The sequence below is a fragment of the Pocillopora damicornis genome, chromosome 14 (assembly GCF_964200805.1).
Source record: "Pocillopora damicornis chromosome 14, jaPocDami1.2, whole genome shotgun sequence".
NCBI lineage: Eukaryota > Metazoa > Cnidaria > Anthozoa > Scleractinia > Pocilloporidae > Pocillopora > Pocillopora damicornis.
Genome location: NC_142683.1, coordinates 16,951,226 through 16,978,829, shown reverse-complemented (window position 1 = coordinate 16,978,829; position 27,604 = coordinate 16,951,226). Strand labels below are relative to the sequence as shown.

The 27,604-nt window shown below is 40.2% G+C and overlaps 1 protein-coding gene, 1 long non-coding RNA gene and 1 pseudogene across 9 annotated transcripts in view; 1 reads left to right on the top strand and 2 right to left on the bottom strand.

Moving 5' to 3' along the window:
* Positions 1–27,604, bottom strand: part of LOC149034775 (neuroglobin-like) — a 55,471-nt gene that overhangs the window by 5,545 nt on the left and 22,322 nt on the right. The window lies entirely within an intron of this gene.
* Positions 8,041–22,926, bottom strand: LOC149034776 (uncharacterized). Of its 8 annotated transcripts, XR_016183087.1 has the most exons (11): positions 22,678–22,926; positions 21,653–21,971; positions 21,011–21,125; positions 20,625–20,694; positions 20,197–20,288; positions 19,961–20,079; positions 19,356–19,492; positions 18,791–18,893; positions 10,965–11,068; positions 10,648–10,850; positions 10,282–10,558 (listed from the first exon to the last, which is right to left on the bottom strand). It is a non-coding gene; the product is annotated as an uncharacterized LOC149034776 (long non-coding RNA). The 8 variants fall into 8 exon arrangements; XR_016183085.1 differs by lacking the exon at positions 10,965–11,068 and having other exon boundaries at positions 10,648–10,906; XR_016183090.1 differs by lacking the exon at positions 10,965–11,068 and having other exon boundaries at positions 10,282–10,555.
* Positions 11,075–12,970, top strand: LOC149034777 (uncharacterized; annotated as a pseudogene).

Here is a 27,604-nt window from a genome sequence, read left to right as displayed (position 1 = left end):
TACAGAGATATCATCTTCTTCCGAATCATCATTAACTCTATGGACTTGTTTTGAGGATTTGCAGACCTTGGAATAATGACCCTTTTTGTTGCATGCATTGCAGGTAGCATCTTTGGCTGGGCAACGCTGAGGAGGGTGACCTGGCTGAGCTCCACATCTGTAACACGATGTTTTCTTTGCTTTCGAAGAAACTCCATAATGCTTGGGTTTTGGACTTCGACGTTTGTTTTCTGGAACTTTCCTGTCATGTATTGCCGATATGTCAGCGGCACTTGAGGGGTTTTGAAGAATTTGATCATGATGTTTCGTGATTTCGGCGGATTTAACTTCTTTAATTACCTGATCCAGAGTTAAGTTGTCATTTGCCATCAATCGACGCCTGAGATGAGAATCACGCAAACCAGCAATTATTTGAGTGTGCACCATTTGGTCACGAAGGTCCCCAAAAGAGCAGAGGTCGGCTCTTCTCTGAAGATCTTCAATGAAGGTGAGGACAGATTCTTTGTCTTGCTGAAAGCGTCTTACGAACTGTGTTCTCTCGAAGACTAAAGCAACTTTTCCTTTAAAATGATCTGTGAATTTTTGTTTGACATTCGCGTACTGGATATCTTCACCTGACAGTTTGAAACTATCATAGATGTCGGCGGCATTATTTCCCATTACGTAAATAAGCGTATTGATGCGCACTTTATCTGACAGCTCATCACGTTCCGTAGCTGCTTCAAATAACTCGTAGCGCTTTATCCAGTGGTCCCAATCGTCTGTTTTGGGATCAAACTTAGCCGGAGGAGGAATATTGAAATTTGCTGCGGCCATTTTTACGCTTCCACTTTGTGGGTTATCCGTCTGTAGTGAAGCCGTTGAAGAACTCGGTTCCACTGGGTCTGTGGGTGGTGACGTGACTGGCGTGCTTGATTCCTCGAATATTTCTTCGTTTGGATCTTGAGCGTTTGAATTCATTCACGCGATGTGAAATGAGGTCGGAAACAACTTTCTTTTCCGCTACTTCTTGTTCCTGCTGTAGGATCCCACTTCTGACACCATGTGCGATTATCGGAGGCGAAAGAAAGAGTGGAGGCCAAGTATATATTTAAAGCTATATATTTAATGAGCAGAGGAGCTCACAAGAGCAGGGCCTGAGGTCAACTGAACTGTTGCATAATCACATTAGGATATTTATAAGTCGAGCGCGGTTGGTAGATAAGAGGGTTAAGGGCTAATCCCACAGTTCCTGCCAATACATTAATTGTATTTACCGGCGACCTCGGCGGGGAAAGCTAGAGGACGGATGTTTTTCGAAACGAATGCGATGCGCAACTCGAAAGTATGAATAATACTGTCCCATTATTTTCTGGTGACGTCTCTAGTGCACGCAAATCTAATAAAAGGACTGTTAAAGGCTGTGAAAGGAACTCAGACTCAAATGATAACTCTACGTTCGAGTGCTGTTGTCAACGACATCCGCTGACAACAGCCTTAAATGTACCAAACGAATTTTCTTAATAGCAACATTGAACATCAATGTCATTTGAGAATTTTTTGATAATTCTGAAGTATATTAATTCTTAATCAACTTTATCAAACCGAAAATTTTTAATAGCTTTTACATCTAAAATTGTCGAAAGCTGCGACATTCGGATATGAATTACAAGTTCTTTGAGGTTATAATTCAGGTCGGCGAGTAGTTTTTCTTTGAGGTAGAGGTTCAACTTCTACCTTAAAGAAAAGTTACTTTTCATCTGCCGACCTGAATTCTCACCACTCAATAAACGTAATGAACTCATGTCCTCCTGCCGCCACAGAGACAAAGTGTTACTGCGTAACAATTGAACAAATAATTTTACCTTACCGCCACGCCTATAATGCAGATTTGTAAAGTATATAAACGATGGTTTATATACTTTACAATTATAGATATATCTATTAATGTCATTAGATCTGTCTGACAAGTGCGTAAGCACGAAACTCAGAGTAACAGGGAATCATGCGTGTTTCATTTTAGTCATTTTGAACTGTATTTCGCTCTACATTCATGTGTATTGAGCACTTTCCAACAGTATCGCTCCTCCTGGGGCATAGGCCGTCAGCAACAGTACGCCAGGGATCATTTATTTGTAGTTCCGACAATTTGAGCAAATTATTTTGGTGATGTGAAAGGAAAATCTTGTTACTAATGATTCAGCGGTTTTATAATTATTTTATTTTTGCGATTTTCTTTTCACCTTATAAGAATCTATTAAATAACCTTGACATCTAGTGACGTTTTCCTCATTTTTCCCCCAAAACAGAAAAATGCAAGCGAGACAGCAAATTACTGCTGAAATTCCAGTTCTTAACGGCGGGTTATTTCTAATACTCCCAGTGTGAGACAGGGCCGCCAGTGATGAATTCCGCTAATTTGCGAAAAGTTAGACTATTGATAATGACATAGTCTTCCCTTAGGTTTAGCAGTCTACAGTCTTCAGCTTATTTCAAAGCAGTTCCGAATATTTAAGCTTTCGGAAGCGAAAAGATACCTTAAATTCGACTGTTTTGTAGAGGAAATTTCATTCTTAATATACGTATTAGGTCTAAGGTTATTTCTGAGGGGTATGGGGTAGGGATAAAAAATGATTTGGTCAATTAGTGGGTACTAGGGGAGGGGAGTCAGATCAGACACAAATTGCAAAGGAATTGGGTCTTATTCATGTTTTTGATCGCCTCTCTATTTTACGAGGGAAAGCAAATCGATTTGAGATTTTAAATCTGATCGACTCCTAGCTGGGATGTTTTCTGAAGACCCCCCTCCCTTCCCCTCCCTCCTCTATGAAAAGAGTAATGCTGAAGAGAGAGTCAATTTTGTCGCCATGTCACAGTCTTAAAATTGAGTTGAGGACAACGTAATTAAGTGAACTCAAGGTTAGGAACGCCTTGTTAATTGCTGGTTGATAGAAATTGTTTACTTTTCATTTAATGTGTAAAAAAGAGTGAATTGAACACCGTCCGATAAAGAAATAAGACACAAATTGCATTGAATATAATCAGGAATGGGCTCCTGATACAATGAGGTACATTAAGGTATATAGACAGAGAAGTTATAGTAGCTGAAATATTCATTACTGCTAGAGTAAAAATTCAACTTTTTTGGCTCATTTGAATACTTGCTGTCTTATTGTAGACGAAGGGAAAATATAGCTAGTAACTGACAGGAAATATAACTACTTTTGTTTACTTTTTCACGTCTAGACTTCGCATGAATACATGTATTTTCTCACGTTCTCTCAAAAATAAAAAGATCAGTTTGTTGATTCTGTATTAACACCCTGGTCTTTTGCATGGTCTTGAACTGCATCCAGCTACAGCCAGAGAGAAAACGAACGGATGAAATTCGCCGCAAAGAAACGAAATCATATTGAACACATGGGTGTATCCGGTAAGGACTTATTTTTCTTCAGGTTTCACCACAGTCAAACAAGTGATGTTATATCTCCTTCCAAATGCTTTTATAACCTAATTCGTCATCTTCCTTTCATGGGCTTATTAGCGACTGACCAAGCTAACAGATTCTTAAAAAGCGATTTACATGTTACGTGTCTTCCTCTTATCCGATCCTGTTGGCTATCAACAAAAATACCAAATTAATCACGTGATTTTACCCCTATGAGGGAGACGCGATGGCGTAATGGTTAGTGCGCTGCACTCCGGGTCAAGAGGTCTGGGTTCGAAACCTGGCCAGGTCATTGTGTGGTGTTCTTGGTTTGTCGGTCGGGATTAAGAAATAATAGTAAAATAATAAAGTAAGATGAGATCGTAGCTATTCTGAGTCACTATGACTTGAGGTGGCAAAAGTCATCTGTTTGTGCTTATGTCATTACTTTATGGAAGATATTCTTCTATTGTTGCCAGGTTGAAAATATTTTTTTGAAAAGCAAAGCAATAGTTTTCTGAATTTAAAATCATTCCCATACATCTTAATTTTTATTTCAGTGTGTTCTGCACTTGTAAGGATACCTCAAGGAATGGCTACAAAATCCACAGTGATCCCTCTCCTGCTTCCTGGCCCTGCTCCTCCCCCTCAGTGGTCTGCAAGCGGAAGTGACTGGTATGGTGGAGACGAATGTCCTTGATAATCAACTGCAAATAGGACAAGTGGAGATGCCCACTCTTGTAGGTGCGGTAAAAGACAGTGGTGTCGTTGATGTTACACTCGAGGAAGGTGAACAGCAACAAGAAACTATTTCCAGGCAAGGTGAACAAATTGGTAAACGCAAGATCGCTAAGGTGTTTTGCGATCGTGGTAGCCAGACGAGACTGTGTTCACAATCTATCTCTAGGGACGCAGAAAGTTTGAATTCACATTTCTAATTCTAAGTGAGTAGAAAACGAGCGCAAATGTTTTAAACTAATTTTACAAAGCTATTGTTCATTGAACTGAGCTACGCTGCCAGTCTCCTTCATAGGGGAAAGCAGTTTAAAACTTTAGCATGGAGGCTATGCATACTCTTTTCTGGGAACTAGGAAGGAGCGCCAAGGAATACTTTTTAGTTGATTGATGTACGTCTTCACTAAACATTTTTTGTGGCTCATGTCATATTAATTAATGTTCGCCTCTCCTTTTCAGATTTTCGTTATCAACGCATATATGTCACCTATAAAGGATTCTTTACAAAACGATGTAATCTAGTAGAGTATCTCTGTCTAATTCGAAGAACTAGTGATAATTCTATCACTCCAAAAGACTTAAACCCCTTAACTCCCAAGATCTGATTGTTAATTCTCCTCTCTCGCTGCTACACATTTCCTCTTAACGAGCTGTTCAATCAATTGATTTATGCATGCGGTATTTCATTTTCGTCAAACGTTTAAACGTTAATTCATATGATCAAATTTCTTTCAAACAAAGAACACAAATCAAGAAGAAAACGGCTTTGTATGAAACATGAACTCGGTAGACTGGAAAAACGTAAAATAATAAAAAAAATGTAAAAATAATAAAAATAAAGTATAGCTAACCAGATCGTATGAAAGTGAGAGAATAATGTTATGTGAAGCGCTCGAGAAGTATTTTAGTAATGTTAAGGTATGTGTATACGAAGTATGCTGAGTTTTTGGGAGATTTCTACTCCAAGCGCAGTCTATTAAGTATATTTTGGTTGCTTTTGACCTCGCACCGGCGGCAGGCATTGTAATTAACAACGTAGGAATAAATGGGTTTAGTTTCTAAGGAAATTGTAGTGCTGCGTTGGTAGAGTTCAAATAACGTGAATATATATATGTAATTTGCCGGCGGGAAGGTCCGTATGGTGAAAAACTGTGACCGAGATCTTGAAAATACTGCCCGTGGCCGTAGGCCGAGGGCAGCATTTTCAAGACCGAGGTCACAGTTTTCACCATACGTACCGACCCTTAGCCGGTAAATAACATATTTATTTTTTTGAAACTTGACGAAATTCTTTCCGAAAGAACCCGAATGATTTAGGGCTGTAAATACGGCAAGATCTTTCATAAACTGAACAGTTTTTGAGCCAGTAAATGGTAGTTAAAATAGAGGTGATGCAAATTCAAGAGAGATGCCTCAGCGAAACATTTTCATTTCCGTAACGATAATTTAAAAGACTTCCAAACAAACTTTGAAACATTATTTTTACAAGTATCTGTCACAATCTGACAGCTGTCAATTAGAGAGCGCGTAAGTAAAAAAAAGTGTAAGAACATTTGAAAAACAACGGAACTAGTTTGGCAAGGACTGTCACGACAATGTTTTATTCAAAAACAGTCAATGATCTAACGGAAAGTATTATTCACTCTCATCGACGATTCATTCATATACGAAGATTTACCTCTGTTCATTAAGTAAACGGCGAGGAAAGTAATTGTGAGTAAATTCAATTTTTTTTTATTTTGAAGTTGTGAGAGTTTGCTCGTTTGTTTGCTGCAATGGCGTGTGTAAATCTGGTCTTTCCTTCACTAAAACTAAATTCGAATGGCACACTCCAACGAGACACAAGGGGATTTAATGCGGCCTTTTCTAAAAAAATTCCTTCAGTTTCTGTTGTGCAATTTACGGTAGATTTTCAAATTGAACGGACTTGGAAAGACTCACCGAGAGCGTTTATTTGTTGTAGAACTTAAATTAAAACTTCGCTCGCTCTTTCACTGCGAACAAATTGCTTGAGAAAATTCAGGTATTAAATGAATGAAAGTTCCATCGTTCAGTTTAACTGTAACCAAATACCTCTCGTTTTAACTTTCTAGGTACTTTTTGTGAACGATTAAAATTAACTGCAGACGGGTTTTAGGCCGCTTGCCAACCAACGTAATGACACTATTGTTTATACAAATTCATTCTGAAACCAATATTTTTCTGTCAACCAAAGTGATTTGATAGAGAGAAAAGAGAGGATTCATAAGTTATTTATCGGCTTGAGGTAGTGACCGACGTGTTTGCTTAAAAATACTGCCCAGCCGGAAAAACGAGATATATTTATGAAAAATGGCAACGAAAGTTGGGATGTACTTGGCGACTTACGAAAGCGTTACCGTGGCCCGTGGGCAGAGAAAGGAAAATACTGACCGGGTGAGGAACCAATCAGATTGCAAGATTCGTTACCGTGCCCTCTCAAAAAAAAAAAATGTATATACCACATTTGTACAGTTGGTTATTTTGTACTGTAAAAAAATCTGTTTAACCTGCCGGCTGCGCACGCTGCGCTTCTCTATCCACTTTGCTTTTCCCGCCTTATGAGAAATGAGTAGAAAGACTTGGCGGAAAAAAAAGCAGTTGGATCATAAATAACCTAGTAGACTCTTCATTGGTGTGTAGTATTGCCTGGTGCTTTCACTCTTTGATTGAATTTGACGAGCCAGTGAGGGAAGTCAAAATACGGCACAGCTCCTAAAAATACTCAGGTATGTCACCGCCAGATAAAGAAAATCCGAAAAAATCACCTTGAATCTTATTTCGCAAGATAATCATCTCACGGCTGGAGCTTGGGCTGCCTGTGGTGTGAGTTCAGATAAGTTAAGTTTTTTTTTCTCTCAAGGTGAAGTAACGCGATATTTTCGTCCGTCTGAAAGTCATGCTCTTTTTCTGTTACATGCCTAACAACTCACGTTCCATCACGTACCATAAAAACAACGTCCGAAGTCCGCTAGAACATACCCAATCATTGCACTACACGAACATTAGTCAATTTTTTACGTGCTTGAATTGTATTCCACCAACCAAATTCACATTTACGCGCGTCCGGGTATTATTCACTTTTCATGACTCATTTCCTCGGGAAAGTTAACAATGTATCATCAACTTTTGGTTTTCCTGAGAATGTCACGCAATGGTAAAAACATCAGTATGGTCGTGAAACAAAAAGTGAGTCATTTGCATCCTGTCGCGGTCGAGTACTAGGAAAAGAGTACCCTCTCGACACCGTTCTTGTTATCAGTCACCTTGTGACTGATCACAATCAGTCACAAGGTGACTGATCATTGTGATCAGTCACCTTGTTATCAGTTACCTGTCACAGCGGATTTGGACCCCCCGCGGATTTGGACCCCCCTTCGCGGATTTGGACCCCCCCCCCAACTAAACATTCCTTTTTCGTAACTTGTTCCAACTGCGAGCTTTTAGGCGATGTCCGTTAAAATTTCAACACAAGATTGCGTACTATAATTGACGAAGAAAAGGGCAGATATCGTTTCATTTCTGACACATTTATTTAAGTTGGTAGAATAGCCTACGCATGAGTCAGAGTGACAAGCTCTCAGTATCTTCTGCTGCTCGTCTTGGCAATGAACCCATCTTTTAGGCTCACCTTTTTTCTGGCCAATGAAATAAAGCGCACCATCTTCAAGAACATATTTTAGCGCTTTCTTGCGCAAGTTTCTCTTTTAGTCTTTCGAAAAATCGATCGGATATTCGTTATCGCGGAGATAGTTAAAGACTTCGTTGTACGTTTTCGTTTCGGCCATCGTTCATGGAATGAATCATAAAAGTAATGATAACACTTGTGGAATTGAGTGCCCTTTTATACATAGCGAAGACAATAAAAGTAAAATAAAACCTTTGCAGTAGGCGGAGAAACTAAACTTTATTGTGCTGCACACAGTAACAATAACATAAATGAATAATTGCTGTAACACGTTCCACGCTTATTAACATTTCTATATATCAAGACAATGTAATTATCGTCTAAAAGCGACCTATTGTCTGGTACATGTTTATCACTTCATACCGATAATTTGTTAACATTCGACTAGACAAAAAACAATATCAATAAATAAGTTTAACTAAATGAGTTAAACCGTTTTTATATTTGCTCTATCAGTTAGTAAGTTGTGAAACATTTTATAACCGCACTGAAAATAACTTTTTTATGGTCGGTGCTTAACAGACCAAGCGCAACACTAACTATAACTTTTACGCGTTAAAGAGTATTATGAGAACGTTTGATTCAAAGTTACACACTTGCGGTACATAAAGACACGCTTTTCAAGGCTTCTGGTGAAAAGCGCTAGATTTCAAAAAGAAAAGAATCTAGACGAGAAAAAGAATAAAAAGAAAAGGAAAGAAAACAATGTAATTAGAATATAGTGGTGACTTATTGTCTATCATCTACTTTTTGTTAATTCACCCCACCAAACACTCTGTTTTTAACTTGACAAGAGCGCTAAAAAGACTTGAAGTTTAACTTAATTACTTTCATTCAAGAGGTAAGTAGCAAGTAGCACAAACGCAACGCGATGTTTATTTAACGGTGCGCCTAAAATAACATCATAACAGAATAACTTAATAAAGAAGTAAATTGTTCAACCGTATAAAATTAAAGTAGGCGGAGCAACGCATATCAGTTGAGGAAAACGAACGGCGAATTCCCGTTAAGGCATGGTTACAACGTGAAAACGAGGCAAAAAAATTATTTTTTCATTCCAGGCCGTTGTAGAAGATCAAATTTAACAAAATTTGGCGAGGTTATTACTATGGAAATTATGTATCACTCCATGCAATATCATTGCCATAGCAACCATAATTAAATTATAGTCACCCTTGACGACACCCAAATTAATTACCTTACTTTGAATTGAAATGGGGCAAACCAAATCTTCAAGACTTGAATCAAGTTCGCCCAAACCGTATTTAGGAATAGTTAATTCATAAGAGTTAGCCCTGCAAAGGCGTCGGCATCAGCCATATGTCCGTGGATGAATAGGTAAAAGTCAGGAAATCGTCACGGCAGCAGTTTGGAGGGTCTTTACGTTAAATTCTTAATGGTTACGAGCTTTGGGGTCAACATTGCAAGGCTAAAACAAGAAGAAGAAGTTCAGCAGAACTAACGTATGTTAAAATTTTTCACACTTGAATCGATTTTCTTTCCCCCATGGCGCAAAATAGGTCGTCACTCGACAATGTTCCGATTCGGACGCCATTTTGTTTCACGGCCGTTGGGAGACTGAAACAGAAACTTCGAATCCCTCTCCCCTGGGGAAGAATTTAATTGTATTTATGCCCTTTTTCTGGGGGATATGGTGAAATGAACTATGGACTAAAAAGCAGACTTCAAGATGGCGGTCGAAGGAGAGGATTCTTCGAGCTGTCGAATAAAGATTAAATCGGGTCGTTTTTAACTTTAGGGTGCCTAACAGCCATTTACAGTGTTCTTCTAGGCTACAAAATACATTTCAAGGTAGTGTTTTCTTAATATTTCCGTAATTCTTTAATAAAAAAATCGATGAAGAATGGCAATGGTCCATTCAAACCTTCGTAGACTTTATATTAGTTCATGAATGAATAAAGTGGTCCGCAAACGCGGCTCGTATTACATGTTACATGAGCTCCTTAGTTTTTGGCGCGCAATTTGTCTTAAATTTCGAGCAGTTAGCTAGTTCAAATAGCAGCGTGGAGAGTTCCAACTTGTGTTTAATTAGAACACAATATCAAATCCCATATCCTCTGCCAAGGCAACAAAGATGTCTTTAAAGATTGACTGTGCTTGGGCAAGAGTGTTTCTTAGAGAAACTAAAAGTTTAAGCAAAACTGAAAGGATTCCCGGTGAAGGAAATACAAAGTTTGCTGCTAGATTGCTGCAAGACAGATTTAAAATCTTCAATGAACATTTTCAAGAATACCCTGGGCTACACATAAAACGGGAAGACTTCATGCGGCATTACAGAACCATTGATGAAAAATTTTACAACTGGAGAAGTAAAACCGAAAAAGAAGCATACCTAAAAGCATTTTCCTCAATGAACTGGAATGAGGGCAAAGTAATTAGTAAAGAAGGGAAAAAAGATCACTCGTTGACCAGCTGCCAGGCCTGTCTTTTATTCAACTCTCAATTACAATCTACCTTCCCTATAAGTAAGTTTTGCAGAGGGGCTAGGAAAGGACCTCTGACTGAACTTAACACAAATGTCAAGAGACAATGTCAGAGAGAACCTAAGGTCACAAAAAGGAAATTAAAAAGCATTGGGGAAGCAATATATGCCACTTACAATGAAAAATGCCAGGAAAACTTTCAAAAATCACTAAGTGACATTCTAGTGCTTGTCCCTGAAGTGGGTCTTCAAAAGAAGCCTTCACCTGCTGAAAAGAAAAAAATGAAGAGAAATGAGCGAAGGCAAACAAAAAAAGAACTAGAGACCAAAATGTCACAAAATGACAGTGAAGTTCACCTTAGCCTTCGACAGTCTTACAGTTCAAGACAAGTCCAAAGAATGGCCCTGTCCTTTGAAACCTTTGAAGAGGCCGAGGAGAGAGCAAAAACGACCCCACCAAAGGTCAGGGAACGATCCCACACAGCTTCACCTGCTAACATAGAAGGAAAGTTGGACCAACTACTTGCAGATGTAGAGTCATGGCCTGATGGTCCTCCAAACTGGTCAGAAAAAGCCAGAATGTACAACATCAAAACCAAGGGAAATGATTCGACACCTGGCAATGGAGGGCAATTAGTCAAAGCCTTTTTGAAGTCAAAAAAAGTAGACATTACCCGATTTAAGCCCCCATCAGAAGTGCATCTCAATTCAGAGGATGGCCTTACAGGTAAAAAAAGTGGTAAATTTGTAACTAAGCCGACAGTGGAGAGTTACATCTCTGCAATATCATTAATAAGCAAAAGAAATTGTGTATTAGTATTGAACAAAATTTGATTTATTAATTAAAGAACAGTGAGATTTAAGAGTTAAAATTTAGAATTTAAAAGTAGAAGAAGAAGGCCTGAAGTAATAAGAATGCATACAACAGTCTAAGTCAAGTTAATGATGAATATGTGACCCTATAATACTTTCATGGGTTTTTATCATTTCTCTAGCCTCATGTAAGAAAAGGTTTGATTAATTTTCCAGGATTCAGGGTACGCAGAGCTATGAGGAAGCAAAAGGGGGGAGAAATTTCTGTGCCTGTGATGCAATCAAATAAACAACTCAAGCAAAGCATCCATGAGGGAATAGAGAGTGGCAAATTTAACATAGGAGAGCCAGTGATAGAAAGAGAGATTACCAAATTGGCTATAAATGCACAGGGAGAGATAGAGCAGAAGAAATGCCACTTGCAAGCAAGGAAAATTCCCTTCCAGGACATTAGAAAAGAAGCATTGATTAAAAACAAAAACCTCCTTCGAATAAAAAATGATGCATTTTATGAAGAGCTCAGTGAAAGTGAGATTCGTGCAGAGCTAGAAAAGATCAGTGAGGATATAAGGGGAACACATGATGAAATCAAACAAAGGCTGAAAAGCTTTCAGCGGAAGAGGCATTGGCTGATTTGGCATGACCATTCAACCCTTTCAAATTATGGTCACATGCTCTTTTGTGTGAGAGAGATGTATGACCCAGCAATTCATCTCTCTGATGCAGAAGCTAGAGTTCAATATGGAAAAGATGTGGATGTCCAGGCAACAGTGGAGAGGCCCTATCTGTATATGCTGGGGCAGAGCAGTTCCAGCATTGAAGATCAGATAAAATTTGTTCCAGCCAGACATAATGATTTGGTAAATTTAACCCAAAAAGTGAAAACAGAAGAGGATGTTGAAGTAGAAGATGAGATGAGATTCATGAATGGAGACAACCCTGCAGCAAACTTTGAATGTGGAAATCAGCATGGAGGGCATTATGGTTGCCCAGGTTGTGATGGGCATTTAAGCATGTGCCACGATCTAGATTACATGGCCCAAAGAAAGTACAGAACATTGACCGAACGGCAACAGCTGGTGTTAGCAGGAAGGAAAGGAAAAGAGGCAAAACAACTCTTGAACCCATTAAAAGATCTCAAGGTCAACGAGCTACGAGCTGAAATTGAAGCAAGAGGACTTGGAGATTCAGACAAAACCAAACCAGAACTTGCAAAAATTTTAAATGAAGAACTTGGAGGGGCAACAAGAATTCCAGCACTGTTGTTTGGGGATGAGAGTGTTTCTGTGGAAAGTCTCAACCTCCAGTCCTATGAGGTACTGTGTTTTGAAGCTCTTCACACAGCTCCATGCATCACATTAAAAACATTCTGGAAGAAATCCCACATCACATTTCTGACATTGATACACTGATAAAACTTAAAGAAATACTAGCTGTCCAACTTAACAAAGAGAAAAAACGAGGAGTAGATTATCGCAAGACACTAATCTACTTAACTATAGCCCTTTACCAGACAACAACCCATGATGTGAGAGCTTTGCTGGCCACCCTGTGCGAAATGGTGGAAATTTTTTATGCCCAGGACAGAAAGAGGTCACCAAAGTTGATATTAAGGTTGCATAACCTGTGTTGGAGGCATGCAATTTTGTGCCGAAAAGTGATGACCCCAACTAGAGCCCTAACAAGCAGAAAGCTCTTTGGCATATACTTCCATGCATGTGTATCTCATTCTGCCTTTCTTCTTCGTCTTGCTTCACACCGTTCAACTAATGCAGAAATGTTTGAGAGGTTGTTTGAGGAGCTGACCGACATCACCAGGAAGACCTGGAACAACCGAGTTGAAAGCTTAGTGTCATGTATTACTTAAGAACTACACACCCCAAACAACATGGCGGTTCGGTAAGTAAAAGACTGTTTAATGAAGCCTCATGCGTGCGCATGAGCAAACCATATATGGTAGCACACAACATACAACACCCTGGAAAACCATAACATTCCTCCACACATAAAACGATCTGTCCCTAGTTTTTCAAACAAGCCCTAAAATACAATTTCAAGGAAAACATAAAATAAACCAACAGTGTCCGGTAACCACAGTTCGAAAGGTAAGAACGACCTTTAAACAAGAAAACGAACAGAATAAAACAAATTTCAGAGATCAAGCCTCTGTGGTGCCCTGCGAACTCTCTGAGGGTGTTGTCGCATTTTGACCATCGGACTAACTGTAGCTGGTTTAGCATCAGGAGGGTCAGGTACCGTAGGTGTGGAAACAGGAACCAACTTTGGTTGATCTTTTTTGGAACCTCCTGGAGCTGTGCCACCCTCAGTGGTTGGAGTACTTGATGTAATTGGGGTCAGTGGTGTGTTGGCCACTTCAGGTTGGCTGACTTCAACACTACAGTCGGCGTCAGTGCTTTCAACTGTGTGTCCAACTGCCGTTGGTCTCAACTGATCAATATGTCGGCGCCAGATCAGTCCCGGTGCCACCTGTACCTCATACATCAGCGGACCTGTTTTGTTAACAATCAGCCCTGGACGCCACTTCAGATCCCCTCGATAATCCCGTGACATAACTGAGTCACCAATCTCTAACTGGCGATACTGTTTACCCTTGTCAATCGCTGCCTTAATGCTCTGCTGGTGTTGTTGGTTAACCATCTTACGGTTTAAGTTAGGTTTCACCAAATCTAGGAGAGTACGCAATGGTCTTCCCAGGAGTAACTGTGCTGGGCTCTCACCGGTGGTGGAGTGTGGAGTGTTCCTGTAAGCTATGAGAAACTTCGCCAACTTCTCCCTCACTGGCTTGGGGCTTTGACGCATGGAACGCAAAGCCTGTTTGAAGGTTTGTACTGTCCTTTCCGCAAAACCATTCGTCGCTGGATGGTACGGTGCTGAAGTTATATGGCGGATGCCATTGGACTTGACAAATGTCTGGAATTCCTCAGAAACAAACTGTGTACCATTGTCACTGACTATCTGTTCTGGAATTCCAAATCTGGCGAACAAATCGTGTAGAATTTCGATAGTCGAACTTGAAGAAGTTGACTTGACTGGAACCACTTCTGGCCACTTGGTGTGTGCGTCGACAACCACTAAGAACATCGAGTTCTGAAATGGCCCTGCGTAGTCGATGTGTATACGCTGCCATGGTGTAGTGGCCCACTCCCACGGATGTAGTGGTGTTTTAGCAGGCATCTTCTGGTTTTGCTGACACCCGCTGCAGCCTTTCGCTAGCTCTTCCAGATGACCATTGATATTAGGCCACCATACGTAGCTCCTCGCGAGTGCTTTCATTTTGACCATGCCCAGATGCCCATCATGAAGTTCCTCTAACACTTTGCTTTGTAACTTATTGGGAACTACCACTCTCATTCCCCATAGGATGCAGCCTTGGTGAACTGTCAGTTCATTGCGTCGCTCGTAATAAGGCTTGTCTCCCTCCACACGAGTAGACCATCCCTTCACGATAGAATCATGTATCCTCGCTAGGACAACGTCACGACGTGTTTCTCTTGCCACTGCTTCACTGGTTATAGGTAATGGCACAAACTGAGAGGCGTGGAACACCTCTGTTGAATCCACCTCCAAGTCTTCTCGCTCTTTCTGCTGGAGAGGGAGCCGCGACAGTCCATCGGCATTGCAGTGTTTGGTTGTACTCTTATACTCAATGATATAGTCGAACCCAGACAAGAACAATGCATATCGCTGAAGCCTTGCAGCAGTCATGGCTGGAACTCCCTTTTCTGGGTGGAAGATGGCAGTGAGGGGCTTGTGGTCTGTAATGAGCGTAAATCGTCTCCCATAGAGGTAAACATGAAATCGTTTCACCCCCCACACAATGGACAATGCCTCCTTGTCTATCTGTGCATACCGTCGTTCAGTCTTGGTCAACGATCGGGACGCAAAAGCTACCGGCCTTTCGCTACCATCGGACATGACGTGTGAAAGAACCGCGCCGATGCCAGTTGGTGAAGCATCACATGCCAGCCTAACCGGTAATGCTGGGTCATAGTGCGTTAGCACCTGCTCAGATGTAATCATGCGCTTAGCCTCAGTGAACGCTCGCTCGCACCGTTCAGTCCACTGCCATTCGTTGTTTTGCTCTAACAACTGGTGAAGTGGGTGGAGAACTGTAGACGCATTGGGCAAGAAACGGTTGTAATAGTTTACGAGCCCTAAAAATGAGCGAAGCTGTGACACATTCTCAGGTCTTGGTGCACTGACCACTGCTTCAATCTTCTCTTGTGTCTTGTGTAGACCCTCCTTATCGATCTCATGCCCACAAAACTGAACTCTATCTTTGAAGAACTCGCACTTCTCCTTGTTAGCCTTCAGACCTGCATCTTGTAATCGCTTGAGTACACTCTCCAGGTTCTCCAAATGTTCTTCATCGGTTTTGCCTGTGACAATCATGTCATCAAGGATGCACTGGGTCCCAGGTATTCCCTGTAATACCTGGTCTATGGCACGCTGCCAAATGGCTGGAGACGAAGAGATGCCAAAGACTAAGCGATTGTATCGAAAAAGGCCCTTGTGTGTATTAATCGTAAGGAGTTCCTTGGATCTTTCGGTTACTTCCATCTGGTGATAAGCTTGGCGAAGGTCAAGCTTGCTGAAATGTCTACCGCCAGCCAAATTTGCAAAAATATCCTCTATACGTGGCAGAGGGTACTGTTCTGCAAGAAGTACTGGGTTCACTGAGACCTTAAAATCGCCACAAACTCGTACCGATCCGTTTCGCTTGACTACCGGGACAATTGGGGTCGCCCATTCACTGTATTCTACTTTAGAGAGAATACCTTCCTTCTCTAAGCGTGTCAATTCTGCTTCTACTTTGGGGCGGAGTGCGTATGGCACTTGGCGTGGTTTATGAAAGCTGGACTGGCAGCCTTCCTCGACCTTCAAATCCGCCTTGTAGCCTTTAAGTGTGCCCAGATTTTCGGAGAATACAGACTCGTACTTCTGTAGTAGCTGATCCACTTTGCGTGCCATACCCCCTTCTGAAGTCTTGCTAAGCTTAAAGGTTTTGATTTCACCCCAGTTCAGTTGAATGTTGGACAGCCAGTCACGCCCAAACAGTGCTGGTCCCTGCGTCTCAACAACTTGTAGGTTTAACTCTTTTTCCTGGCCCTTGAACTTAACATTACATCTCATCTCTCCCTTAGGTGTGATTTTCTGCCCAGTGTATGTCTTAAGTGTCACATGGCTCTTTGAAAGTTTCACATGATTAAAATGTTCCTTATATAGTTTGTATGGAAGTACAGACACCGCTGACCCTGTGTCTAGTTCCATCTTGACCACCTTTCCCTGTATTTCGGGGTTGACCCATATTACGTGATCCTTGTCACCCACATTATTAACCTCAAGGGATGCCAAATAATCATCGCTGTCCCCATCATCGCTGTCTACATAATTTACTGGGGGTTGGGAAGCTTGTGTCTCTTTTTTCTTTGATTTACAAGCCCTCACAATGTGACCAGTCTTGTTACAGTGGTGGCATTTTTCTTTCTTGAATGGACAACTTTTGTGATCATGAATTCCCAAACAGCGGTAGCAACTTTGATCACCCGTTCTCTTGGGGGAAAAAGAACCCTTTTTCTCTGAAAGCTTGGCTTCTCTCTTGAATTTAAGCTTCTTGCCTGGCTTTGATTTGGCTAATAAATCGATTGATTCTGACGCTTTATTCCCCTGGAGAGCTTCAACATCCTTGTAAGATTGCTCAATAGCTAAGCACTTTGCAACAGCAATGTCAAATGTTAGTTCCTCAAGCTTAAGTTTCAAAAGCTCTGACATCATTCTCTTATCTCGAATACCCGAAACCACTCTATCTCTAAGCCTTTCCAAACGCATGGCGTCGTTAAATTTGCAATCCATAGCTAGATGTTTCAAAACAGCAACATATTGACTCACCGTTTCTCCTGCGTTACGTGCTCGGTTGTCAAACTCATACCTGGCTACTAAAGCAGACTTCTGTGGCTTCAATTGTTCGCGGAGACGCTCTACGATTGCGTTGTACGTGAGAGAATCTTCACCTAACAAGGTCGGAGCCATCAAATCTTTCGCCAGTTGGTACGTTTCAGTGGGAAGATTGGTTAACAGGATGGCTTTCTTCTGTTTCGCGTCGGTCACTCCATTGGCCACGAAGAAGAATCCTAACTGTTCTGTATACGCCTCGAAGTCAGTTCCCACAGTGAACTTTTGAACTTTTCCGATGTTACGAACTGGATTCGGTGCCGTATTTGCATCGCTGGCCATCGTGGACGTTATGTGGATTTAGTTTAGGGATGTCTTCACTTTTAGCAGCCAAAAAGGTCCCTTAATATCCTATCCTCGTCGCCAAAATTGTCATGTATTACTTAAGAACTACACACCCCAAACAACATGGCGGTTCGGTAAGTAAAAGACTGTTTAATTTAATGCGTGCGCATGAGCAAACCATATATGGTAGCACACAACATACAACACCCTGGAAAACCATAACACTTAGTGAGCAATGCAGTTCTGCATATGCAAGCAGAGAAGACTTCAGGAGGAAACACAGCTGTGACCTGCATCATCAGGCAAGAAAAGGAAATCAGCAACATCAGCAAAGCCCTACCAAAGCTGGGAAACACAGTTTTACCCAAAGATGTCATCAACACACATGCTAGGCACTGGGAGGCTCACCTTCAGTCTATTGCTGACTTCCTCGTACTGGGAGAAGGAGTTTGGTGGAGAGAAATTGAGGATGAAGACTGCATTGAGTTCTTTGATGGTCCTGAGGAAATTGAATTCAGGGAGCAAGGACCTTCCCTTCACCACTTTCGCTCCTCCAATATCAGAATGGAGAAAATTTTCCTTCAACACTGCTGGGAAGAATGCATTCAAAGAGGAATCAAAATCCCAGCTACCAGAATTCCCAATGAAGAAAACCATAATAGAGAAGAATGCATGCAACAGAATCTGCCAGTTCAAGATCAGTCATTTGAGAGTGATGATGAATGTGAAGAAGAAGCTGAAGATACAACTCTATTAATTGATGAAGAAGAGAGTACTGAAAACCTAGAAAATAATCAGATTCCGGAACCACAGCGACTGAGTGAAACAGTGCAAAATGAGACAGGTGAACCACTGGCTAAGAAACCAAAACTATCTGAAGATTTTTTACCATCCAGCAAAACAGCAAAAGCTCTTTCAGAGATTCTTGGCACAACCAAAGATGTTATGTTATATGAAAAACTTAAAAAAAATGCAACAAAAAATTCAAGCTCAAGATACCACAAAGAACACTTCTTAAATCACCTGGCACACATTCAAGTACAAGTTCTAAAGAAATACAAGGACATAAGTGAAGCAATTACTGAGTGGTCAGCCAACTTCAACAAAGTCTTCAAAAAAAATCCCACAGAAAACCACATGAAAAAAGATCCAGTTATAGCAAAAACATGGAGGAAAAATAAAGTTGCCACTGAGCTACTGAAAATATGGAAGATCACCATTCACCTTCCTAAATAAACACTTCAAATTATTCAATGTTTAAACATATAATACGTGCTGATATTTTGTGATTTGCATAATATTTTTCCAAGCCCTGAAAATAATTAATATTTACAGTCCTCAACATTAAGTCCAAAGAAAAGCTGTCTTCAGTGGGTTCCACATGTACTGTAAGCATGAAAAAGCACCAAAAAAACTATTTAATACATACCATTTTGAGGAACTTTAGTATAACAATCCAACTGATAAATATGAGTATCCTACATGTATGTAGATCTGGAACATAACTGAAGGCAATGTAGCATGGTAGAAATCTAAAAAGGAACAGCAACAACATGATTAATCATGTTGCAATGTTTAATTTTGTACAGCAATTTTTAAGTCATCAATTTATTTATGCTTCTAAAGGATTCATTGAACAAAATGAGCTCAAACTGTAACATTTGAATACATGATGAATAATGTCGAGAAAATTAAATCTACTCAAGTGATTTTGAAACTAATGACTGTATTGTTAGTTCTCATGGTTAACTTTCATATCTGTTTAATTTATACCATTTATTTACTAAAATCTGTCAGATAAAACCATATTCTGTACTCTACCAGCAAAATAATTGTAATACATCCACTGATATAAAAAGTTATCAGCATCATAAGGTGCTTTTTACCAGTACCAGTATAATTCACCAAATTTATCATTTGACTTCTAACTTTGTTGATTTGGTTGCTAATATTTGAAGTAGGCATATGTTTCCGTCAGTACAAACTTCTCTTACCTATTTTTTAATAGTTTGTAAAATTTCTTCGCCAATTGAATTATACAAAGGTTTGCATCATCATCCTCTCCATGGATAACAACTGTGAATTTGTCAGTGACAAGAGTTTTCTTGATGTACTCTTCTACATTTCTGAACTTCAGAGATCAAACAAAGATGATTAACCCACATTATAGTTATAATGAATAAAACTTCGCACCATCTTCCTTTCCATGGATAAAAACTGTGAAGTTGTTTGTGACAAGATTTTTGCTGATGTACTGAGTACATCAGCAAAAATCTTGTCACTGACTTCTACATTTCTGAATTCAGAGATCAAACAAAGATGATTAACCCACATTAAAGTTAATGATTGGTAATACAAGATGTAAAATCTTGGATTACAGGAAACAAAAATTTACCTCAATTTCAATGTATTTTGCACGATAGGGAATAACTGAATTGTATATAACCATCATGTGAGTATCTACACTGCACTTTCAACTGGATCCCAAATATCCTGAGCAGAGTGTGCATCTAATTACAACCTTAAAAAGTTTTCTTTTGGATAACATAGTCATTAACATAGTTTAGTCATTAACATAGAATTAAAGAAATACTCTCACTTATGAGCTGAGATTGTCAGTAAGCATCTTTGATTTTGACCTTTGGAACAGTTTTGATACTAAAGGTACCTTCCCAGCATTCAAAAGGAAAACATCATTGCCTGATTCATCACAGTGATCTGAATAAAGAAATATTTAAAGCTCCTTTCAGAAAAGATTATCATACCACTTTTAATACTTATTTTCTTAAACTACATAAACCAAAAACTCAAGCCCTTGTGATTTCAATCACTCACCACTTTTTGTGAAGAAAGTCAGCTGACATCATATTCATCACAGGTACGATGAGATTGTTCCAAAGCAATGCGATCTTCTTCAACCTGTGAGTCTGCATGGTTTGAAAAATTTTGGTTAAATAGTGACATTTCCTTTCAATTCAATTGTAGTTAATTCATCAGAGGAAATCCTTAAATTAATTAAACATTAATTATCTCAACTCAGACAATCACACAACTTTTCACACACCTTGCAGTTGAAATCTCATGCAATACAAAATGGTTAACAAAGTCATAAAAAAACCCTTTCACCTTTTAGGTATTTTATCGATCATTCATAGGAAAATACTCATCAGATACGAGAGCTTACTGTCAGTAAAAACCCTGAGCATGATAGAATGTTATTGCCTTAAATTTTTCACCACAAAGATAGTTACATTACAATTTACCTTTCTCAATGTCCTCTGTTGTTGGCCTAACCGCTGAAGACTTTCATGGCCATTTGAACCAGCAGGATTTCTAATCAAGAATAAAATCATTCAATCATTAATCAATGATCAGCCCATGTTGATTGAACTTCTTAACCACTGTCTTGATTTTTAAAAAGGTTAACTGTCTACATTATTTATTCTATAGTAAACATGTTCCTTCTCATAAGCCAGGGTGACTGTTGATGCGCCCACTGATAATTTAGGTTATCCCAGGGAAAATCAACAGCCACCACTTGCCAAAGGACACTCCTACATCATCATTTGGCAAATGAAGGTGAAAATAAAATCAATAAAGTTTAATGAATGAATATACAAAATTAAATAAATCAAAGGTTCTTTTATACCAAATGCAAGTTCCATTGAACTTTCTACTTCCAATCTTCTTTCCACTGGGCTCAGGTGATGATGGGGACTGGGGAGGTTGATCAACAGGGGGGTCAGAGCTTTCCTGAAAAAGCACTATGAAGAGGTCAAATGGTTGACAATTTGAATGTTTATTTTTATGTTTAGTAGATATGTAAACATTCACAGAAAATTCCTTGATTATTCCCCATGATAAAACATCAACTATATTTCACTCATGGTGAGGTTTATACTGAGTCTACAAAAAAAATGCATAATAATTGCAAATGACTCTTTCTTCAGCTTAACCCTATTTAACATGTTACTTCTTCCTGTAATATTCACACATTATCCAGCAAACGGGTAGTGAGAATTTTCAAACTTATCTGGTAGAACTTTTTACCTTGACCTAATCAAATACTCATAACTAATTTACAAGGAAATGTGTAGCAGCTAGTGGGGAGAATTAACATTCAGATATTTAAGTTAAAGAGTTAAAACACTGGCAAATTTTACAAAAGTTAACTATCCTAAGTAATAACAGATTGAGAGAATGTTCCAACTGGAATATACAAAAGGCTAACTGCAGCCCTTGGCTGAACTACTTGCAATAGAACATACTCATTTAAAACAGCAGTAATTACCTTCTTGACTGGGGGCATCGATTGCTGGGGAGGTCTCATATTTCTGAGCTGGAATTGGAGTTCCTCCCCCAGGCTCACAGACTGCAGTAAGACTCTCACTTAGTGTCACTTCACTATAGGATGATGTCAAGATTCCACACACATTTAAAGATGATACACTTCTATTACCAAACTCTTTCTCTGACTGTTAAGTGCTGCTTGATACCCTTACAACAACGTCCCCCAAGCTTGATGCAGCAGCTTCTATTATTCTCTCAATGTAAAGGTCAAGCTGCTGTTCATTGATTTTCATTGGCTCCCTAGAACTGGGAGTAGCATTCTGAAAGTAATAAATCATTATAATTATTTCTTAGCTGAAAAACTGTGAAAGAGAAAAGTATAAATAAACTTCCCATTTGCTGTTATAATATTAATGACAATGATTGATTAAAAAAGGCATTTAAATGTTATGATTGATTCTTTTGATACAAATTGTTCCTGAAGCACAGCATGCACTACACTTATTTGAAACCACATTTTAAGCCAGCCGGTACATACATTAAATTCTATATTTAAACTCAAGAACCTGGTACTTAATAGGCTCCTAGCTTTAAGGCAGCTAATGCATCAGGTTTAAAATGAAAAAAATTAAATTTTTTTACATATTTAAAAGGAGAAAAGTCACTTTAGAAAAGTAAAGTAGAAACTATTACCCTGGTCTTGATTCCTTTAGAGGTTCAAGTAGTTCATGTATGATATACACACTAAATCTTAATTCTTTAGAGTTCTGTCACAATATACAGACTGGTAAACCAAAAGCTGGTAAATCCTTATAGGTTTATGCATATTGGACTCAAAGAGATTTGATAAACAGGGTTTGAAAATAAGGAGAATCTAGTGCACTTTAGACAAGGTTAGTTAGTTTCCAATTGGGAAATGTTGAAAATAAGCTAAAACGTGCGCCATTGCAATGTGTAAAATAATCCAACTGCGCTCTTTCTTAAAGAAGGTAGATTATTGCATTTCTATGAGAATAAGACCCTCACCATATAAATTGAGTGTCAAGCAATTCGACAAAGAAACGGCCGCCATACTAAAGTGAACGTTTGAAGAAAACGAACGAGCAGCTGAAGATTTCTTTCCTCTCTATCGATCACTTAGAGTTCTCCTTCACGTTTTTGGACAGAGATGCTCTGTCCAATACTCTCTAATACTCTCCTTTCATAACGTCTGCCAGACGATCGATTGGGATCGTTAGAAAAGTTCGCCCTGTTTTAGCCATAAATTTATTCCCTGCCCCTACCCTTTAAAGACAGTGTTTTGACTCGTAACCAGGATCCACGCTGTTCCCTGACACTTTTCTTGAGAAGATTCCTTTTAAGCAAAGGGTGGCGATCATCCCCAAATGTTAAAAAAGTTAGTTCAAACAAAAATAATGACGACTGAGATTAGCAATTCAGTGTAAACGAAACCTCGCTAGTAAATAAGTCTCCAGCCTGTAAGCGCACGCAAAAATACCGCACTATTGCACGAATAGGAAAAAACCTTGTTCAGATATTCCATCTTGCAATGTTTTCCATAGTGCTATGTTGTCTTGAAAATAGTTCGTTTTCTGCCTGTAACGAGAGCACACTCGGAGATCACGTGCACCTCAGGTGACACATGATACAGCGGTCGATGTTATCTAATCGAAAGGTTTTAGATCACATATATCTACATGAGAGCGCACTTAGTTTACAAATAAAGACTGTTCGTTACCTAGAGATACGTGTGTTTATGCTAGAACGAAACATGGTACCAGGAGTGTAGCCTCTTCGACACGATGACTACTACACCACCTCAAGATTCAGCGAGTGTTCAAGCGCCGACGCCATGCTATGGAATACAAAGCAATTTACCAATTCCGTCGCGATTGAATTTGGCAGGAAATATTTCAGAAAACTGGAAGAAGTGGAAGCAAGTGTGGGATTCGTTCGAAATCGCCTCACGTCTCAACCAGCAAGAAGATAAATACCGTGTAGCTACTTTCATTACCTGCATTGGAACCGAAGCCCTCGAAGTCTACAATGGTCTTCCGTTCGAAAATGAAGAAGACAAGAACGTAATGAATACAGTTCTGGAGTTGATGGAGAGGCATTGCATTGGCCAAACAAATGTCATTTACGAGCGATACTGCTTCAATAATAGAAAACAAGAAAGCGGCGAATCATTTGACACGTATCTCACAGCGCTCAAAACTCTCGCGAAAACGTGCATTTTTGGTCCGCTCACCGACGAATTAATTCGTGATAGGATCGTCTGTGGAATTTGTGACACGGGAACTAGGAAGAAATTACTACAAGAGCCCAAATTAAATCTTCAGAAGTGTATCGATGTATGTCGATCAGCCGAAACAACTGCATCGCAAATGAAAGTCACGAGTGGAAGAGAAGAAGTCAACGCACTCAACCACAAAGAGAAAAAAGACGGCAAAGATGCCAGTCCTAAGTTAGTTAATTGCAAATACTGCGGCAGAAAACACGAGAGATCAAGAGATAAATGCCCAGCGTTCGGAAAAGAATGTGCGAAATGCGGCAAAACAAATCACTTCGCCAAGCTATGTAAACAAAAACTTGGTGGGCGACAACGAAGAAAAGAACGGATTCACCGAGTGCGAGACGCAAAAACTTCGCAGGATTCGAGCGATGAAGAGTACTGCTTCACGATTTCATCCGAAAATCTGGAAGAACAAAGTGTCAAAAGTGTCAGTAGTCAACCCATCAAATCGAAAATCTTCGCAACAATGGAGATCAAAGGTCATCCCGTTCGTTTTCAAGTCGACAGTGGCGCCACCTGTAATGTGATAAGCAAAAACGATTTACCGAACGAGTGCCCGATCGCGCATTCGAAACAAGTCCTCAGCATGTTTAACGGATCGAAAATGGAAACCATCGGTAAATGTCGTGTTAATCTGGTAAATCCCAAGGTTGATGAAGAATGCGAAACAGAGTTTGTTGTTGTCAATAACGACTGCACGCCACTGTTGGGTTCCAAAACGGTGCAGAAAATGAAATTAATCAAAGTGCGTTACGAGAATATCTCATTGGTACAAGAAAAGACTGAAGCAATGGGCCTAACGATGGAACAAATAGCAGCAGATTTCCATGACGTTTTCACTGGAGAAGGAAAATTTGAGAAGAAACTTCACTTAGAGTTGGACACAACCATTGAACCAGTGAAACAGCCTGTTAGAAGGATTCCAGTGGCAATGAAACCCAAGTTAAAGCAAGAGCTCACTCGTCTCGAAGAACTTGGTGTTATAAAAGCAGTTGACACTCCAACAGATTGGGTCTCAAGCTTGGTACTTGTTAAGAAGCCCAACGGCAAGCTTCGCGTGTGTATCGACCCTCAGCCACTAAATAAAGCTTTGAAACGCAGCCACTACCCTCTTCCGGTTATCGACGATCTCCTGCCGGACTTGTCAAAAGCTAAAGTCTTCAGTGTGTGTGACGTTAAAAACGGGTTTTGGCATGTCGAGTTAGATGAAGATTCAAGCTATCTAACAACGTTTGGCACTCCATTTGGTCGGTACCGGTGGCTGAAGATGCCATTTGGCATATCACCCGCACCGGAATATTTCCAACATCGTTTGGATCAAGCCATCGAAGGCCTTCCCGGTGTGCGCACAGTTGCAGACGACATCCTCATCTCGGGTGAAGGTGACACTGTGCAAGAAGCAGTGAAAGATCACGACAAAAAACTCGTAACTCTACTTGAAAGGTGCCACGAAAAGGGAGTGAAACTGAACAAGGAGAAGTTAAAGTTGAAGATGACAGAAATCCCCTACGTTGGTCATGTGTTAACAAGAGATGGGCTAAAACCAGACCCATCCAAAATAGACGCCATCAAAGGCATGAGGCGACCAACAGATGTGAAAGGTGTACAGCGGCTTGTTGGTCTAGCGAATTACCTGACGAGATTCTTAAAAAAGCTGGCAGACATTTGCGAACCTCTTCGACAGCTAACGCGCAAGGATGCAGAATGGCACTGGAGCGACGTCCATGAGAGCGCCTTTAAGAAGATCAAAGAAGCAGCTTCCCAAGCACCTGTCCTCCGATACTTTGATCCCGCCAAAGAGACTGTACTTCAATGCGACGCCTCGGACACTGGACTTGGAGCTACGCTTTTACAAAATGGTCAGCCAGTGGCATACGCATCGCGATCCCTGACGGATACAGAACGCAACTATGCGCAAATAGAGAAAGAACTGCTAGCCATAGTGTTTGGAGCCGAGAAGTTCAACCAATACACTTATGGTCGCAAAGTGATTGTTGAGAGCGACCATAAACCACTTGAAGTTATTTACCGCAAACCCCTCGTGGCCGCCCCCAAGCGTCTACAACGAATGCTACTTCGCCTGCAGAAGTATAACCTCGAAATTGGTTTCAAGCCAGGCCAGCACATGTATCTGGCAGACACACTCTCTAGAGCACCCCTTCCCAACACCACATCGCGCGATGAAGTGCTAACCATCGACAAAGAAGTTGAAGAAATACATATGGTCGAGTTTCTGCCACTCCGCAAAGCTAGCCTAGACAATATCCGTAAAGAAAGTCTGCGAGACAGCACGATGCAAGCACTTCAGAAAGTCATTCGAGAAGGGTGGCCCAAAGGCCTGGCACATGACAAATTCCGAATGTGTCCGACGAAATATAGCTAGGATCTTATTTTAACAACCCTAAGTACAAAAAAATTAACAACGAATAGTACTTACGTTTACAGTGCTCATCTCTTTGATTGCTTCCATCACTTTCTTTAATTTTCCTCCGAATGACTTATGAAGCGCCTAACTCCAACCAACGGAAAGTTATAATGACGGGTTGTAATTTTCGCGCGTCGTGATGACGTAACAGACGAGATAATAAACCAATCAACAGATTAGCAAGTAAACGTAACTTCTGCCTCGTTTTCAGGCGCCTTTGCTCTGGTTCAGGAAAGCGCGGGAAACTGACCGAGTGCGCAGACTGCTGGAGAGGAGGTTATTGACAGATTTTAATAAACGTTCGCCCATTGACTACCTCAGGCTCTAATTTACTCAAAGCGATTGCAAAAGCAACGGACAAGTCCAAGAAACGAGACTGAAGAAAAATAAAGGGGTGCGTCGTTCCGCAGGTAAACCAGTGTAGGGCTGTCGGTTGCTTTGGCCACCACGACACGCTGATCACTGACCGCGAGAATTTAACACAGACTTCTCGCAAATAAAGGGTTCTGAATAGAAGAATGAGAAAGATCGGGAGCTTTTCAGGAAATGATGAAAAGAGCGCGTCCTCCCGCAAGAAAACCAAGTCTTAAAGCAAGCTGTTTTGTCGTTGATACTTAGTTTGCTTGCGAACATATGAAAATGAGAGAAACATATGAGTGCTAAGTTCGGCTTCGTACGAAGCATGAAACCACTTGGCCATAAATAAACGAACGTTCCTCGCCAAAAGTAAGCTTCGCTCATCCGACCCGTGAATGATAGAAAAGAGATGATATTAAACCTTTGACCACAAGCAGTGACCATTAAGTAAATTTTGGCCACAAGTTCATTACACAGTTTGAAGGACAGGCAATGAAAAGACAAAAAGTGACTAAACTGGATTGAAGCTTTGATATCACAACAAATTGTCGATATCAAAAAGCATGGAAATATATATAGGGCACCAGTTATGAACATCCATTTTCAGATGCTGGGAGTGAGTACGTAGCTTCCAAAAACTGGAAAGGCTTCTAGAAAGTATTTCACTTTGGATATCATGGTTCATTTTACCTGATCCGTAAAACATTCTACGAGGTGACTCTTCTTGTCCATTGACACAAATTTTCAATAAACAATGCAGGTAAACGTAGAGTTTAAAAATCTCAATTGGCCGGAGGCAAACCAATCGGCTATAGACAAAGTGCAGCCAAGGAGTTGAGCTCGAGCAATCGAGAACAAATCCAGTAAGTTGCAGG